This window comes from Sardina pilchardus, chromosome 4 (assembly GCF_963854185.1).
Source record: "Sardina pilchardus chromosome 4, fSarPil1.1, whole genome shotgun sequence".
Taxonomy (NCBI): Eukaryota; Metazoa; Chordata; class Actinopteri; order Clupeiformes; family Clupeidae; genus Sardina; species Sardina pilchardus.
In genome coordinates this window covers 9,293,779-9,312,328 of record NC_084997.1, presented here as the reverse complement: position 1 = coordinate 9,312,328, position 18,550 = coordinate 9,293,779, and the positions used below count along the sequence as shown (strand labels likewise).

Genomic DNA, 18,550 nt, shown 5'->3' with positions numbered 1-18,550 from the left:
TTTAAATTTATGAAAATAATGTTACTTATCCCTTGTGTGTCAAAAAGGCTAAGTTGTTGGATTGAGACATGGTGAATTTGTGAACTTTGTTACATTTATTGTGAAAATTCCTTGTGAGAAAGTTTTGCCCTGGCACAATATTTTGATATGCCATCACTTCGTAAAGCCCTTAACGCAATCGCTTCCATCACTATTAACCGGCATGCATGGCTAAGCCTCGCCACCAAGGGCTTCCATTCTAGGCCTTTCCATGCAGGACTTTGTAGTGTGGATGAAGAAGTCATAATCCTCAAACAGACTCAAAATTCCTCCAGAAAGACTCTTGATCCTGAATCTACTCATTTTCTTCAAACGGCCATCCCATCCCTGGCCCTGGAAGATGCAGGGGAGGGGTGGGGATGGGGCGGATAGTCGGCTGGTAGAGCAGGGCTTTGGCGGGGGCCGCGATTGAGATCTGCTACAAGTGGGTCTCCCACCCCTCCTATCCACGTGCCAAGCCTGGCTGGGCCAGTGTGAGAGGCTGCTGGAGCTTCTCATTAAAAGCTAAACTTCTCGGAAGCCCGGGTGTCATGTCAATCACCGGCAGTGTTTTCTTTTCCCGCCGTTGCTCACTGTCAGAGGCTGTTATCGTGTTCAAAGCCGTATCAGAGGAGGTGTTTGTTCTGCACTGCACCCTCTCCCACACAGCATATTCTGAGAGGCACGGCTCTATTTGAGAGTGTATATTTCAGTGCCAGCAGGAGAAGCTGTGTTTGTCTTCACTTGTTTGTCAGCTCATATTTGAGCTAAGGGGTTGCTATTAACACTAAATACCCATATCCAATTGAATATTGCTAATATTCTCCTACTGAGGGGGTAACACAGACAGAAAATACAGTATTGCGTTTGGTGTAATGTGGTTCTCTCAAAGGGGCATATCATTTCTCAGTTTTGAATAGTCAATGCATACTATGCACTCTGTGAATACAGTGAGTTAAATAAGGATATGTAACAAATAAAAAAATGAAAGCAGTTTAAGAATTGCATTTAAGCGGGTGCTATGGGCTCTATGATTGTGAATGTCTCCCTATTTCCTTTTGTGTGGTGTGCTAAAGACTGTTAGAGGCGGCGCCATTCTCTGTGGGGAGGGGGTCAACAGGAGTTTGTATTACATCCTCACGCGGTGGGCCTGGTATGCGATTACAGTTGACACAGGTAGCTGCGAGAGATGTTGCTTCTTTGTTAGCGCAGTCAGTCAGGAGCATGTGTCCTCCAGGTTTTGGGAGGCTTGCAGATAGACGCTTCATGGGAAGTGACTGGCCGATTTGTCTGGGCTCCCTGCCACTCCACGGGGAGGCCAGCCCCAGCAAGGGCGGGGGTAGCGGTGGAGGGCGTTTGGTGGAAATAGATTCTGAAAGATATGCTCTGTGCTGGGGCCTGGCTATGTCTGGTTTCGTTAGCATATTAAGAACAACAGCGCAAGGAGTGCTAATGATTTTGCCACGCAGTACCCAGGGCCTCTAAATGATAAATATGGAGTCTAGTGTGAGCACTTCAGCCCACCAAAAATATTCTGGCTTAAAGCGATTTGGAGCCTGTACACACAGCAGTGACATTTGTGTCACATTGTGATACAGTGGATTGTACGTGACTTTTTAGTGCTTTCACTAATGGTTTGTAGTGTCGTTGTGATATGATGAATTGAAAATATTATTTTTAAAATGAAAAGCCAATTGTTCAGAAAAATATGGCTACCAGGATAAAGTCATATGATGTCAAATTTCAAGAATGCTTCAGATTGGTGACAGCCTGAGCAAGAGACATTGTCTGATTCATGATGGAATTATAAAATCCTTTTATTTCAATCAACAATGATTTAAAGGTCAGTGTACAATTGTCAGCATAATTGTCTGGCATGCATTCATTTTGAAAGATGCCACATACAAAAAGAATAACTTATTCTACATGATTTTAATGCATTTATATTTACAACCAGGAGTTGTGTTTCTCAGGACGAAATTCCCAGTTGTTAGATAAAAGCAAGGCCTTAAACATCCGTTTCTTTACAGACCAACTGTAATAGCTGTGACCAACTGTACATTTTTAACAAGGTTAAAACCTACTGATCAGTGGAATAAACGCTGTCCATTTCACTATTTGCCAGCCAACTCAATAGCCTAAGGCAGAATAGACCTTTAAATATGTTCCGAGTGATCCCCTCTGTCATTAAATTAAACACATCCACTCGCAGATCCCTCACATCCAGAAGGAAAACAATAAGGGGCGAACAGGGCCATCTCAGTCATTTGTAAGTTTGCTGGACAAACGGCGGATCTGGCAGCCCGTGTGGCTTGGGAAATAAAGAGGCACTTCAGGTCTTATGGACCCTGTATCTGGGTCCGTCCGTGTTTGCCGTGAAACCTTGAAGCACACACACACACCATTGTGTTGCGGTGGGGGTGGGGGATATGTATCTAACTGGTGCGCAAATAGCATAGGGCTCGCGCCACAGATATTTAGTGCCATTATCATTTCAGTCCCATCAAGGACCCATTTGAGCATCGGCAGCAGCACCCCTTCAATTTTGTAATGCGTAATGACGCTACCTTTTCTTGGGTGTTAAGAACACAGGGACACTGTAGTAGCATGTTTTATCCTGACCTCAATGCTAATATAGTTGGATTGAAGGCAATCACAGTCTTTGGTCATATGTTCATGTATTTATTCACAATTCAAAAAATGATTAAAACCTGAAGGTTCTCCCTGTGAGAAGCCTCTCTTTTTAGAAGGGTTTTTTGATGAAGCCTCTTCTAAATGAAAAAAAAAAAAATCTTAAGAGGACTCCAGCTAATTAGCATATTATTGCAATTCATCACAGTGTGTGCAGCTGGTGACACAGCACCACTGTGTTTATTTCTGGTGGAACCATGCCGCGGTTCCTCTTTTTTTTCTTGACAGCGCAAAACAAACATCTCCCAATCTGCCAGTACATTTGCTCAATACGGAAAAGAGCAACTTGTCTCGTGTGATGAAACAACAGAATAATCAAGTCCCACTGTTAAAGTGAACCTACACTTCCTTTCTCTGGGTGCACCAACTCCGTTAAAACTCCCTCATCGGGCGCGTTCTCTTTCATGTTGTCCAGCGCTTGATGTACACAGACACCAGATCATGTGGGACATAAAGTCCATATGGTTGAATGGGCTTTAGTTAAGAGCAGGCTTTGTGCAGGAGTCGGTGGCTGTAGCTCTGATTTTGCTGTCGCTGGCTGATAATGGGAGTCGAGCCCACAGGGGAGTGAGTGTGTGCGTGTGTGTGTGTGTGTGTGCGTGCGTGCTTGCGCTCTGGAAGGAGACTGACAGAAGTGGAAGTTGAGAGAGAGCGATTCGGCGAGCAGTCAGGAGAGGAGAACCGCTCTCCATCAGCTTCGCCGAGTCGTGGGAGGAAAGGCACGACTGTCCCCGATGGCCCGATCAAACTAACCCCTCCGCTCGCGTGCCGCCACTCAACGGGGGCCCGGCCCGGCCCGCCGAGGTGGCTGACTCCATCCCAGAGGCTTGTTTTTTCATGTCAGAGATGGGATTGAACCGAGGGCCGGCCCGGTTCATGTGTGGAGACTGCCAGCATTCCCTCTGTTATTTAGAGGAATCACTGGGCCATGCACCTTCTGGATTCTGCTGTTCACATGATGAAATACTATGTTATGTTTTCAGAACTGAAGGAACTACTGAGGAGAGACAGTCATGCACAAATAAACGGTTAGACAAATCATTTTCTACTGCCGCACCAAGTGGGAAGGCAGGGATTGATTTACTCCGCACTGTCTAAAACCGCAGTGTTTTCCAAAGCCATTGTTGTATGCCCGTTACACTCGCTGGCCTTGTTAAAATAATTTAGTGCAGACTGGAGATGAAGGCCTCTGCCGGCGCTGAGAGGTGTTTATTAAGGGCTGCTGACAGCTGGGGAGCGAGGGAGCCCGTGAGTGGGATCCGTCCCTGTGAGACGGCCTGGGCCCTGGGTGGAGCGGAGCGGAGAGTGTGAAAACCTCTGCAGGCCCTTTCTCCTGGGCCACCCTGGGCAGCCCCTCCTTTTTGACGCCCATTCGGACTTCTGCTAGCCTGACTGACTGACTGACTGGAGCGACTGAGGGAAGTTGTGAAGGGAGGTGTGTGTGTGTGTGTGTGTGTGTGTGTGTGTGTGTGTTTGTGTGTGTGTGTGTGTGTGTGTGTGTGTGTGTGTGTGTGTGTGTGTGTGTGTGTGTGTGTGTGTGTGTTCCACTGTGTCAGCCTGAGCCAAAATAATGTCACACTAACAGCCTGATCTGAGATTTTAATTGATTTCCCTTCACTAAGAGTCAAGTGTGGAGTGCTTTGGTGCAGGCAGAGCTAAGAATTAATTAGAAGTATAGATTGATACTTGTTTATTTGAGGACACTTGTAGTAACATATGCAACTCCATGTATCAAAGACAAGAAAGTGGTATGTTGTTGCCTTGGAAGAGTGAAAGTGCTAAAAAGAGCATACCTATTAATCAAACAATAGACATTAAAAAAAAAAAAAACACTTCACTTTGCCAAAGATGACCATTTATGTATAGTATCATCAGTGGTCTTGACTGCCGCGTCATTTACTTCCACACGTCACATATTTCAGTGTGGAGTGGATCTAACGCTCCCCTCGCCAAAATCATAATAAGAGAGCTGAAGTGAAATTGACCTCAAACATGTCTTTATTGAGGGTCAATAACAGCCTTGCTGTCTTCCTTCCTTTTCCATCTCTCTCCTCCCCTTTTATTCTGGCCCCCCCCTCCCCTCCCATTTTGCACTTCAGATCTGGCCCTTGTCTTTTAAAAGAGTGCGGCAGTCAAAAGCCCATAAACGTGAGTGACTCCACAGGCGCATCTGCCACGGCATGTAGAGGGGAGCAGATTCAGTGTGAAAAGAGGGAGATAATGCGCTCACTCACTAATGGGCGCCCGACTAGACACAAGCTCATTTTTCACATCATGTCATCTGTAGGGGCTGGAATAAAAGTAATGGCCACAACGAACCCGGGATCCTTCTCTCTCTCTCTCTCTCTCTCTCTCTCTCTCTCTCTCTCTCTCATTCTCTCTCTCTCTCTCTCTGTCTCTCTGCCTTTGCAGCTTTCCCCTCCTCACTCTTATTTGTGTTGACTGGTCCAGTCGCAGGAGATGACAGTCGGCGAGGCCCGTGCATTCGTCAGGAGGAGGAGAGGGGCTGATGTTTTTGCCCCAGCCTGCTCTTAGCCCCTGCTGACAGTTCCTCTTCCCTCCCCCCTCTTCCCTCCCTCTTCCCTCCTTCTTCCCTCCTTCTTCTGGTTTGGCATGTGAGTGCTGAAGCTTCTGTGCATCGTCATATCAAATGCAGCAATCTGACAAAATATTAATGTAAAAAAAAAAAAATGACACTGGGGGACATCCCCAACCCTTGTCTTTCATAATTTTCTGACAGAGGCCCATTTTTTTGTGGGGGCCAAAAATTCAACATCAGTCAAAGTTACAAGTCTGTTGTGAGAGTTCTACCGCTCTGCTCTCTGTATTAGAGGTTAAAGCGTCCTCAAAAAGATTGCCTTATTATATGATAAGGCTGTTTGTCTGAATAAGTATGTAGGCAATGATTATGTATACTGTAGGATTTGTCTTTAAGGGACATCTGGCATAGTATTATTTCGGATGATCAGTTTGGCAGCTGTTGGTATTTAAGTTGAATCTCTTTGACAAGGTGAATATTATGGGACAGATTTTCTCACTAGTTGAAGCATGCAGGAGGGAGTTCAGCAATACCCTGTGCCGAGCGATATGGGACACACTATTATTATTTTTAAACATGTGCTGTTGGTCTCTTTTTATTGTGGTACTTCATTTACCTAAGGATGTGATGAACCATCAACCCCTCTTACACCACCACCAATTCAAACCAGTAATTGAACCGTTATCATTCCAGTCGTAGATGCAGTTAATAAAATTTGTTGCAAGATTATGACTACTTAATCCATTCAAATGTTATGGACGCACCCTCCTGTTTTTGTGGTCTTGTGTTACATGTGTAATTGTATGCATGAAAGAAATGCTGGAAAGCCTGAACTCCACAGCAAAGCTAAATTATATAACACACATGTTTTCATGCTTTACCAATTACTTTCAAAAATAAAGATTTTTTGTGTCACTAGCCATAAGAATGAGAAGAGGGATGAGAAAACAAGTGATTTCCTTATTAGGTGGCAGGAGTCAGAGGCCCTCTCCTGGAGCCGAGGGCTTCAAGAGCCTGGAAGATTAAGACATATATTGGATTCATGATGGAGGGCACAAAGTTCATTTTCAAAATAAAACAGAATATTATTCATATTCCTCTTAAAATTCAGATTGCCAGCTGACCTGTGACTTGGCAGCAGTGTATTACATTTTCAATGAGCTGCCTCTTTGCCACTGGTGAACACCATTCCTGTTCCTGCTTCCTCCCTCCCTCTCTCTCTCTCTCTCTCTCTCTCTCTCTCTTTCTCTCTCTCTCTCTCTCGCTCTCTTTCCATCTCTCTCTGTCTCAATATTTCCTTTTCTCTTCCTTTTTTTTGGTAGCACCAGTTATGGAATTATGAGATTAATCCAGGGATCTGCCCTGAAAAAAAAAAAATCTTCTGGTAAAAAAGACGGAATGTTTAGATTGTTGTCCTGTTGTTCTTGCGTTTTCCTCCCCTGTGTTATTTGAACACTCTCCTTCCCATTCAGACGTTAAGACCATCCACAAATAAAGCCTTTCCGGAGACGAATGTAAATCTCCCCCTTGGAAAGCTCTTTTTGTTTTGTCTCCATGAAAATCTGTCAGTGTCGTCGATGTCTCACTTGCACACAGGATGGCTGATTTTCATATATATTAAAATCACCACCCACTGTGGCATATGAAATGGTGCAAACTGCTAAGGCAGGGCTTACTGTCAGAACTTCTCGTCTTTGATTCTCAGGCTCCTCCAGGTTCTCTGACCCTCGAGTAAAATGGCCAATAATCTTATTCACACACTGATTCCAACAAAGATTGTCTAGTGCTGGGCATGTGATGTGTGACTAGTCACTCCTTACTACAACAGAAGCAAGCTTTGTATATTTATTTATTTATTTGTTTATCTCTTTCTTTATTTGTCATTTGTTTGTTTCTGCTGTGTAAAATGCATGCTCATGTTTTAATCTAGACATTCCCTTTCGTCATGCCCCACAGTCAATAACCTCCAAAGATTTGGAAGGATGGATCAGAACCCAGGCCCGAGGGACCCAGTGACAAAAGGACCAGTGAGTTATATGTTCCCATTTTTAAAAGCATATGTTAAGGACTTTTTTTACTGTGAATTTTAGCCGTGTTTGTACTTAACTTCACTTATAGATTAGATTAACCTAAATTGTGCTATAATTTGGTTTATGAATGATTTTGATTTAAGTGTAGAAGTGTAGAAGTGTAGTGAAATAATAAACGTGGTGTACATAATCAATCCCTACAGGTTCACCATGGTAAGGAATCTAACTTACCCTGTCTCTCTGCTCATATCCTCATTCACACAAATATGCACACAGGCTGGATATGAACCCTCCCCACATTTTCCCCAAGTATTGAGAACCACATGCATTTAAGCCTAGACACACACACACACACACACACACACACACACACACACACACAGAGCTAATTCCCCCAGCCTTCCCCTGCACCATTGCCTCATCACTCCATACAGAATAGCCCGTCCTTAATTGGTCCGTGCGCCTCCAACATGTTTGTAATGAAAAAAGCAGCACATAATTCTTAGTTTGTTGGCTGGCAGAGCCCAATTTACAAAAGTGGAGGTTGGTGATAAGCAGAGACAGTGCGTCTGTGGAGAGCCGGGTGCAATGAATCACCCAGTGCCAGGGTTGAGCAGAATATAATTGAGTCCAACATCTCTGAGCACTTTCACCATAATTAATGATAATCTGTAACAGAGGAATCTCAGATTCCAGTTCACAGAACTGTTTAATTAGGCCCAGTAATGAAAGCAGAAGCAGTACAAGAATATGGCCAGTCTCATGATTAATGGTTTGTGCTCGTGAACACAAAAGTGCTGCACCGTTAACTCCAGTGGATGCCTCTGCATCTCACTGGCATTTTCAAAACACTCCAATACATGTGAGATGCTTTAAGAGAAGAAAAAAAAAACATAGCCACTGCATTAAATATAATTTACACCATTGGCTCTATTATGACTCTGACAAAAATGATCATTCTTTTGTGATCTCTCTTTTTGGAGAGTGCCTGGCTGGGTGGGGAAAGGGGCTGCTGTGGAATAAGTGGCATTAGGTTGCATTTTTCTTCTTTTAATGAAAGCATATCTCACAGCCTTCGCAGGCACCCCTAGCAAGGTAATTTGAGAGCATTGATCAAGCCATATGCTTTAGTCTTTTTAATGTACAAGACGTGGCACCCACGATGATATTATCATTAGGCCGATTATGTGTGTGAGGGTGCAGTCAGATTTGTTACTCTGGTAATTACATGATATTTGATGCTCCTCTCATATTCAACTTCATCAGAGCAGGCACTTGAGTCTCAGTTGAGATAATCTGTGATTATAGTCTGTCTGCTCTAGGTGTGAGAGAAGACAGATGCCTAGAAGACATCAATTACCAACATCTGCCTGAAATGCAGGCAATCTGGCCAAACATATGGATTTGGTCATTCTTTTAATGAAATCATTCTCTTACAATGTTGTTTTCCTAAGCAGTGCATGCATAGTACTTCATATTATGGCTACTATCACTGTCCAAAGTGTTATTTTTTATGACCGACAGAGATAAAATATTGTGATAATTCGCTAGATTTACGCATGTAATGTCTACAAAAGCTCACCCTTAATATTGTGGAATAACCACAGATGGATATTGTACCCAGGGGCAGAGTTTTTACGCTCAATAAAGGTGTTGTACAGAGTCCTTCCTGTATACACCAACACATAAAACCTCCTCTTTGATAGGCATTACAGCAAAGTGGCAGATTGCAACGCCACTGAGGAAATAATGCCCCCCCACCCCCACCCCACCCCCACCAATGCCATTGACGTCTATAATAAAAGACATAAGGAGTGGGGTCTGTTACTTAAAAGTCTGGATTGTATTATTGAATGAAATGCTTCAGCACCCGTTTGTGCCTCGCAGGCATCTCTGTGTTTATTCACTGCTAGTGTTGCTGGCGCTTGTGTTTCGCTGTGACTCCATTTCACTGGGGCAAGCCACCACCGCTGCTTTGGAGGGCTCCTGCGCCCAGGCTTCCAAGTTTAAATGAGTTTCCCGAAATGCACAGTGATGGAATCACACCGGCAGTGAAACCAAATAAGTCATTGTTCCATATTAAATGGATTCATTCCCTCAGTAGCCCATTATTCACCCCTGGTGTTTAACGCTACTCTGTCGTGGGGTTTTTCCCATTTGTTTCTGCTGTGTAAAATGTGTGTTCATGTTTTAATCTGTATGTTCCCTTCGTCATGCCCCACAGTCAATAACCTCCAAAGATATGGAAGGATGGATCAGAACCCAGGCCCGAGGGACCCAGTGACAAATGGACCAGTGTACCAAAGTAAGTTACATGTTCCCATTTTTTAGCAAATACACAGTGTAACTTTGCAATCTCCCCTACCGTCGGCATATAATAGTTTAGAGAAGGAGATTGACTTTTAGTAGCGTGACAGGCTGAAAATCATTTCCCAAAGTGAAACAAAAATGGGAAGTACTATGGAGCAGAGAGGGCTATGCAAACATGCCACATTTCTTCAGACCCCATATATCTATGACAAAAAACCCTCTCCTAAATGAGGGCAAAAATAAAGAAAGGAGGTAAAAGAAAAGAGAGAGAGAGAAAGAGAGAGAGGCGGGGAGAGAGACGTATTCATGTGAAAGAAATGACTGTAGCCAAGCCCCCAGCTCAGTGCCTAAATCTTGTTTAGTTCTTTAATTCTCCACTTTGTGACCTGGATCTGGCTGTCGCTGCACATGAAAGAAATTACAAAAGCCTCTCAGTCACAGCAACCCTGCTTCCTCTGGCACGGCAGCATTTGTCATTGCCAAAACAGCAGAGTTTAATTAAGTGTTGTGAGCAGCCTAGTGAGAAACACACTTTAAATTAAACCTCCGAACATGCTCCTATTGGTGCTTTACCTTCGCAACAATCAGCGGGGTGTTGGGCATAAATTTCGTCTCCGGTGGGGGAACGGCTGCACCTCCAGCGCTTCACCCCCGGCTCTGCCTCTCCACCGTGCACGCTCATTCATTACAGCATATTTCATTATTCCCTTAACTTAGACACAGCAGCCCACGAAACATGATAATTAATGCTCCCTTCTCGGCTAAACGTTTTATTTACTCTTCAGAAATGAATGCGAGCTATCAGGGTTAAGTGTAAAGGGAAAAAAAGTGAGTAAGACAGCAGTCTGTGGTAGTTCCTGGAAGAGAGCAAGAGAGAGAGAGAGATGATAAAAAAAAAGAACACTGAGAGAATTACATGGCAAATTATCTTCTGAAGCATCAAGTAATTGTTGGTGCAAGAGAATGAATTAATTTAATACCTCAATAATTACGGATTGTTTCAAGTTGGTAAGCATTTTGATTCTGTAATGCATTTGTAAGTATGTCCTTTAGAATGCAATAAAACAAATCAGTGCAGTCAGGAGGAAATGCAGGAACAATGCATGGGGCCTGTGTGAGGTGCTGTACATAAGGAGCCCAGGCAGGTACAGTCTGAAGGGACTGGGTACGGATCAGGGAGCATAAGTGTATGGGCACCCCAGATACATATGTCTTTGTTCTTGCTAGTTGTCCCTGATGCAGGGCGTACTGTACGTCTGTGGCTGAAACAACAGTTGTCACCACCAGTTGTCTATCCCGGGGTGGTGATGGGGCACTGAGGCTGTCAGGTTTCATAGTCAGCATACTATTCTGTGTTCAGGCTTTCAGGGTTAAACACACTTTTCTTTAATAAGGATTCTCAGTTCATATCTCATCTGTGTGAACCTACAAGACAGGTATGTGCTCAACCACAATATATGGAACTGGATTCATTAATGAGATGAATGGCAGTGGCTACAGGGGGATTAAAAGATAGTTTAACGAGACTCCACTAGAATTAACATGGAAGATAAATAACAGATCATTGGTCATAATGTTATACAATTCACAATATGGTGTGTTATGCAACAATCAGAAATACTCAGTATTCATTAATGGTAGACATTTATTTCCTACTTGGCAACCATACCTTCAGTTCGCACTATTGTGAAGAGGAATGGAGGCATTGAGTGCTGAGCAAGTCTCTAACCTTTTCTTTTGTCTTTGATGGTTAAGAGCACCCCTGTACACTGGCAGAACAGAAACAGGGAGAACTGTCAGAAACCGTGGCGGCACCGCCGCGTAACGAGAATTGGCACAAACACAAAGTCCAATCAAGCTCCACTCACATGAACCTTAAACAAAGTTGGAGGTACATTTTTCCTCCTCATCAGCTGACATTTCCACTCCTCTCCTCTCCTGTTCTCTCCTCTCCTTCTCTCATTTTCTTAGCACTCGCACTTAGATCTGAGTGATCCGACAGCTGTTACAAGGCCCAGGATTATTAACGAGAGCTGGGGCCCAAAGCTCATTGTAGTGTAGTGGCGGTGTAATTCTGAGGCGGCAGCGCCACGTTAACAGCGCCGGGTTATCTATTCAACAGCTGGCTGAGTGGGAACGGGGCTCGCTGTGGAGCCAGAGATTTCTTCTTCTTCTTCTTTTTTTTTTTTTTTCTGCTGCTGCGTTTCCGAAGCGACCCGGGAGGAGAAGGCCTGACACGCATTTCGTCGGAGCCACTCATCTATACAAACCAATTTCCAGGGGCAAAATCACATGATGCCTCTTCCCCGACTTTCCTGTCTGTTGGCACCGCTGCCCTGATGATCTCTCGCTTTCCAAGTGTTACTCTCGGCAATCCTCAAGCCTTCATAGAGTGCTTGGGAGCAGATGCTGACTGGTTAGGGTTATAGAGCCGAGGAGCCTGTCATGCTCGGGGGGAGATCAGGGGAGAGGCTGGTAAATGATTGTGAGAGCTCCCTTGGGTCAATGTGAAGACAGTGGCCACAATATGGATTATTTGCTACTTGTACTGATACATTGTTATCACATGCTCAGTATATGGACTTAAATGATGGGTTGTACTTGAACTGAAGATGTGAGTAATATTGTGAGAAGTTATGTGAGGATCTTAAGTGTTCTGACCCATTAGGGACAGATTCAGAACTGCGCCATCATTGATCATTGGAGCTTCCCCCTTGCAGCCGTTCTCCTTCTCGTGTCAAATGATAGATGATCACTTCTAAACCACCAGTTAAAGTACACTATTAACTCTCTATTTAAAAATGATAATGTAATTGATTCACAAATTGATTTATTGATGTTAATTCAAGTGTTTCACAAATTAATCACATAACTGAAATTAATTTACTATATTTTACGAGCTGTTGTGTGATCAACTAATTATATGAATTAATCAAATTTAATAAGAATTCAAACACTATTGTTTGGCTAATTTGTCACTTTGTTATAAGGGGGACGAATGTGGGCTTTGATTTACGACACGTAGCGCTTACTGTACTGTTCCAAAGTATTATGCAGCTTATGTTTTTCAGCATTAGTTATCACTTTCAGATATTATCAATGACTGCATCAAGAAACAGGTAGAGGGTAAAGAAATGAGAAGGGTTTTTTTCCGACCTAAAAGGTTAGATTGCCTTCAAATAATTGAGGTTAGGCCTTTCCAATCCCCCAATTTAAATTCTAAAAGAAAACCTGGTGTATTTTCCCCTCATTTTTACAGGACTGAGGAAACACCACACAAGTGTTTTATACCCCAGAGATCTTGTTAAGAAGTTCATTAGTGGCCATCTCGAGTCTTTAAAGTATTGATCCCTCCAGTCAATGTAAAAATAACAACTGCGGATATAAGCTAGTTGTCCATCGCGATAGCAACATAAATTATTTAAAAAGGGCAGGTCCGCTCTGGCCATGGAGCCATCAATCATAAGATATGGCCATGACAGAGAGCGGCTTCACAGGCCCTCCTATCTGGACCGAGAACAATTCTATCAGCCAGGTGACTGCGAGACAGCAGAATGACCTGATGTCACTCACATTGTTGCTGGGCTTCTTTGAAGGCTCAGGCTGTCCTCTCAAGCACAGGATGGAATGGGTAAATGGATTCTCTGTTTACCACGGGCCACCCTCCGAGTGCACACTTCAATTTGTCTAACAATGAAAGAAGGAGGGGTGGGGGGAGGGCAGTCAGTTGGGTTGGGGTTGGGGTTGGCTTGGCGGGTGCAGAATGGCTGAAATTTCCAAAGAATGGATGAATTTTTTATAGAATGCTTGAATTGAGTTGCAAGAGGCACTATTTTTATTCATAAATGGAATTGGGGGGATTCGGGCTGAAAAGTGACCTCTGGAATCAATTCTGTCAAATGAACTGGTATTGTGGGCCCCTGTGGCGTGGGCTGGGTGGTGATGTGTACACTGATGCACACGTCTGGGAAGCTGTGAGAGAGCCATGAATGTGGCCTCTTCTTCTCCCATTGGTTCTATTGTCACCTCCACTTTTTCAGTGCTTACTGCTAGCGCTATGATTGAAGCATGTAGTTTTTAGCTGGGAACTGGGCTGAGATTTTTTTTTTTTGAACATCCCCAAAATAAAGTTAACTTCTCCGACATAAATTTTACAGTTATATCTTAGCTGTATTTTTTGACTCATTTAGTTTTCTTTTAAGTTGCTGTGCGATGGACACAGATAAAATACAATAGAAGTGACCTCTACAAATAGTTGAACTCAGTCTTATTATCAAGATAATGCTAAACGATGACATATTGAAATCAGCCAAGTCAATCTTTAATTTAAAAAAAGAATATAAAAAAACAAAACCTGTTGAAAAGAGTGTCTTTGAGTTTTAAACCAAACTTTGATTAATAATTGATGAAATAAACCCTTGGCACATCAAAGACAGGAAGAGCAGACACTCCTGTGGATGGCCAGCCAGTCAAATGGTGCTTTGTTGTCTCAGATGCCCCACAGATCAGTCTTTACTGAGGGATGTGTGTGTGTGTGTGTGTGTGTGTGTGTGTGTGTGTGTGTGTGTGTGTGTGTGTGTGTGGCCTGACAAAGCACTGGCCTCCTCCTGATAAAACATCAACTGGTAGGGTAGATGGTCACATCTGGGCCATTGCTTCTCTTTAGCAATATAGCTTTGTGAATCTTTCAGATGAAGGAGCACCCATGATGCTTTATGGATGGGTGGCACATAAAGAGTACATACTGTGGTTTCACTTTCTGCCAGGGTATATTATTTATTCAGTCAATATTTATTTTGGTTACAGGAAATTAATCTACTTATGGGATTGGTCAGTAGATGAATGTTGACAATTACAAACGTAATTATGTTTGTCTTTGGGGAAGTGTAGCTATGAAACCGTGTGTGTAATCAATGATAATCACATCATCTCCAGGAAGGTGGTGAGATCGTGGCCGATCAGTTAGCAGAGAGCATGCAGTGCAGCACACGATACAGGCGCAAACAGAGCGGCTGAGTGGCTGAGCCGTCCTCGCTGTCTCCAAGACGACACGTGTGTGCCGCGTTACCCACGGTGGGCTTTGTCCATGCGGCTGACTGGGCCACGGGACCCTGAGAGGGGGGTGGGGTGTGTGTGTGTGTGTGTGGGGGGGGGGGGGTGCTGGGTACGAGGGTGCTTGTGGGAGGTCACCCTTTGGGGCGGAGGAGCTGAAGTTGGTGGTGTTATTCTCTCAGGGCGCCCGCGTGGCTAATGCCGGGTGTCAGCTCCCCGCCGTCCTGGCCGAGTATCTGTGTGTGTTGTGGTGGTGGCCCTGACTGGTGCTTGGCTGGACACAGGCGGCTTTGGTTAACTCCAAGCGATGGCACCCAGCTGATCGGGCTGCTTGGCCACCAGCACAAAGACAACACGACAGCTCCTTCAAGGACGCTAGGCTGAGGCTTTTGGATGCAGCAATGTAAAGGTCTACTGAAATCTAAATCTAAAGGTCTACTTACTCGCTAGCAACTTGCTGTAGTATGTGGGCATTCTAACACTCTACATTCTAACCTTTGTTTTCTGACTATTGTGTCCATGGGGTGTAATCTGTATGACATGCAATATACAATGCAATGAGTTAATATCGACCCACACAAGCTAAAGTTAAGGCAATGAACTGGAGAAAACATTGTGCTGATTTGATACCACACATCACCACGCTACACGCAGTGTAGCAGTGGTGGGTCAGTGCCAAACTTCTAAAAAATCATAAGCAGCAAACATCTAAACCATCTAAAATCTAACCTCCCTCATGTTTCTCAAGATGTAAATAAATGGCTACAAATTGCTCAACTGATTTTTGCTATATTGCAATGTGTCATTAAATGAGCAAATATTGGTATCACCGCAAGTTCGTATTGTGTGATTCCCAGAGCAAAGCCGTACAGTATGTAGTGCGTGTTGCAGATTCAAATTAGAGCCTTATATCTCTGTCAATCGTGAATCTTTTACTCCTTTTGTGGTGTACTTTTTTCATCTTAAATACTTGTAATACTTATACATACTTATTTTTCTGTCCCATGCGAGTACAATGCTAGAGTAAGCACAGCAAAGGTAGGCGAGGATAAGGCGTGTATGTAGTCACATATCCTTGCACCATACTACTCTCAGTCTCATATCCATCACACCATTCCCATGTGATGTGCAGCAGTGTAACTTGGCATTTATTGCTGTGGAGGCCGTGTCGTTTTCAGCCGTGAAGTAAACACCACTAAGACCGTGCAAATGCGTGTGCACAGAAGACTGCCTGGCAGACAGAGAGACGGAGGTAGAGAGAGAAAGAGAGAGAGAGAGGTAGAGAGAGAGAGAGAGAGAGAGAGAGAGGAGGATATAGCAACAGCCGTGAAGAGAGGAGATGCAGGGCGGAAAATGCCAGAGTTCTAACTATAGTCTCTGGCGCGCTCCTTCCCCTACTGTGTGTGTGGCTGTGCCCGGTGCCATTGAGTGACAGGCCTGGACTACAGAGTGGACCTCTCTCCACCGCCAGCCTCCGCAGGGGATCCTTAACCACCAGGCCTGAAGCACTGGCCCCTGCTGAGGATGGGGGCTGGGCCCGGACCGGACGCCGCCTCTGCCCTGCCCGACCCCTGACATGTCGGGTTTGCGGCAGGAGTGTCCCCGAATCAGATAATGGCTCCGGAGTCCTCCCCAAATGAAGCAGCGGGCTGTAATGGATGTGGCGGACGAGTCAGCATCAATCCGGTCCCTGCCGTGGTCTCCCCTTTGCATGCCTGGCTCATGGAGATTACCCAGGGACCGGCGTGGCCGTCCCCGCGCACTGTTAAGAGTCAATTAGATCTCTCCTATTGGACTCCCTGTTTGGAGTAAATAACCTGCACTGGACACCCCCTCACTGCCACTTATCTTCCTCCGCACACTCAAGGTGATCTCTCCTCTCTCCTACAGACAAAGCCTATCAGGAAATGGAGGGTCATGCCTATATCTCCCCTGACGGGTGTCCGATTATTTATTTGGGTAAGAGACAGAGCACATTTGTGTGGAGGCTTGCTATCAGTCTGTCCGCATCTCCCGGGCGCTGCGCTGCATATGCAGTCAAAATTCCATAGTTGAATATTGTGAGCCCTGTCGATTCACCATTGCAAATTTAGGTAAAGTACTCCGGATATTGTGAGGCGCCGTATCTCTGAGTCCCTCTAACACCCACCCTCTCCAACTGTCAACAACTTTGGCTGTAGGACATACTGAGGGACAAAGATGATTAATCCACAATACACAATGCACACTGAATTATTAATGTTCAGATTATTTGTATTTTTTGTCATGTGGCATATGTGTTTTGAGCATGCTGGATGATTGATATTCAATTTTAACCACTAAGAAAACAGAAATGGCCTTTTTTCTGTGTTGAGATTTCCATAATTTGGGCTATTGAGTTATAGTAGTTGATTAGTATTCAGATTATTTTTCCAAACTATAGATATATCTCTGCTGTGCAAATGTAATGATGTTTGCTCTTTGTCCAGACGTTATATTGTAGGTATAGGAATTAACTAAGCATGGGTGTTACATATTCATCAGTGTTAATTGCAGTTGATCAGTGGTCTTGTAATCTGAGCAGAGTATTATACGGATGGCAACCTTTAGAAAATGAAACATCTAGGATCATTTAGGATTTCATACTAAACATGAGAACCTTCACAAATTCAGTGCTTTCATAACTGAACTTTCAAACAGACCAAAAATAACACAATGTGCATAAAGTAGTTGGTTATGGTTTCAGAGATGGATACTAGTCTCTAGGATGAAAAACATTAAATTGTTGTGAGAGTTAGATTATTCTTTGCTTTTTAAATGAAAAACAAGTGGATATGTTCCATATAAAAGGCTGCAACCCTCTCCTGTTACCCCCAGATGTGAGACAATAAGGATGCCCATGAGATCTCATGATATCCCCTCCCTAGAAGGTCTGTTCACTGCCATAGGCTGCCATTCACCTCCCATGCGTCTGAGTGACTGGGTGAGGAGCAGTGAACAGAAGGTCACCTGGGCTTATTTCTGAATAGAGAATGGCCCAAACCACCAGCAATTCATTATTAATGCCTAAATATTCCAACATAACTGTTGTGATTATTTCACGAGGAGGAGGTCAGTCTGGTGAGAAATGGGTGGAATGAGGGGAAAGCGTCTGTCTCTCTCCAAACAGCCATTTCTGATCCTGATGCATGTAAATCTATCAGAGAGAATGGCAGAGGGAGCACACACGAGGTTAATCTGCTATGACTGTTAAAATTTCCATGATATGCCAGTTGAATAAAGAATTAATGTGGAATGAACCATGCAGTTTATCCAAATCATATTTTTTTCCCCCTCCTCTTTGGAATTCCACCATGAGTCGCAAGGCCCCTTTGTTGGCATGCAAAATCTCCATAAACAAAAAGCAAATAAGGATTTTAGGGTTTATTCTGGAAATAATGCATTGGTGAAGGGGAGAATATGTGCAGAGAATACATCGGATTGATGTTTGCTTTCACTGTTAAGAAAGGATTGAGGTTCGGTCAGGAGACAATAGAGGTTAATAAAGAAAGAATTACTCCAGGAGACTTTCTCTTTTTTTGCATATAGTGAGATAGTTACATCTTTAATTCAACCTTTCTGAGGCAGAAAAAAATGTTTAAGAGTTTCAAAGCCGCACAAGGCTTTTGTATGCCGCATATCTTTTTTTTTTTAACAGTGAATTAAAATCAAGTCCCCTGCATATATATAGAGGTGGGAGATTCATCAGACTCTCATCCTTGAGCAAACTCACTGGCAAACATTGACAAGCCTTCCCCCATGGCCTGCCTCATATTAGACAAACTCTGACAGAAACTGCGTTTGCCTGAGATAAAGCCTGTTGATTAAACTGAATTATATATATTGTGCGATGTGATTATGCATAAACACCGATATGAATGATAAACAGAGG

At 43.8% G+C, this 18,550-nt stretch overlaps 1 pseudogene; it reads left to right on the top strand.

Moving 5' to 3' along the window:
• LOC134077985 (zinc finger BED domain-containing protein 4-like) overlaps nucleotides 1-18,550 on the top strand; it is a 66,040-nt pseudogene that overhangs the window by 27,336 nt on the left and 20,154 nt on the right.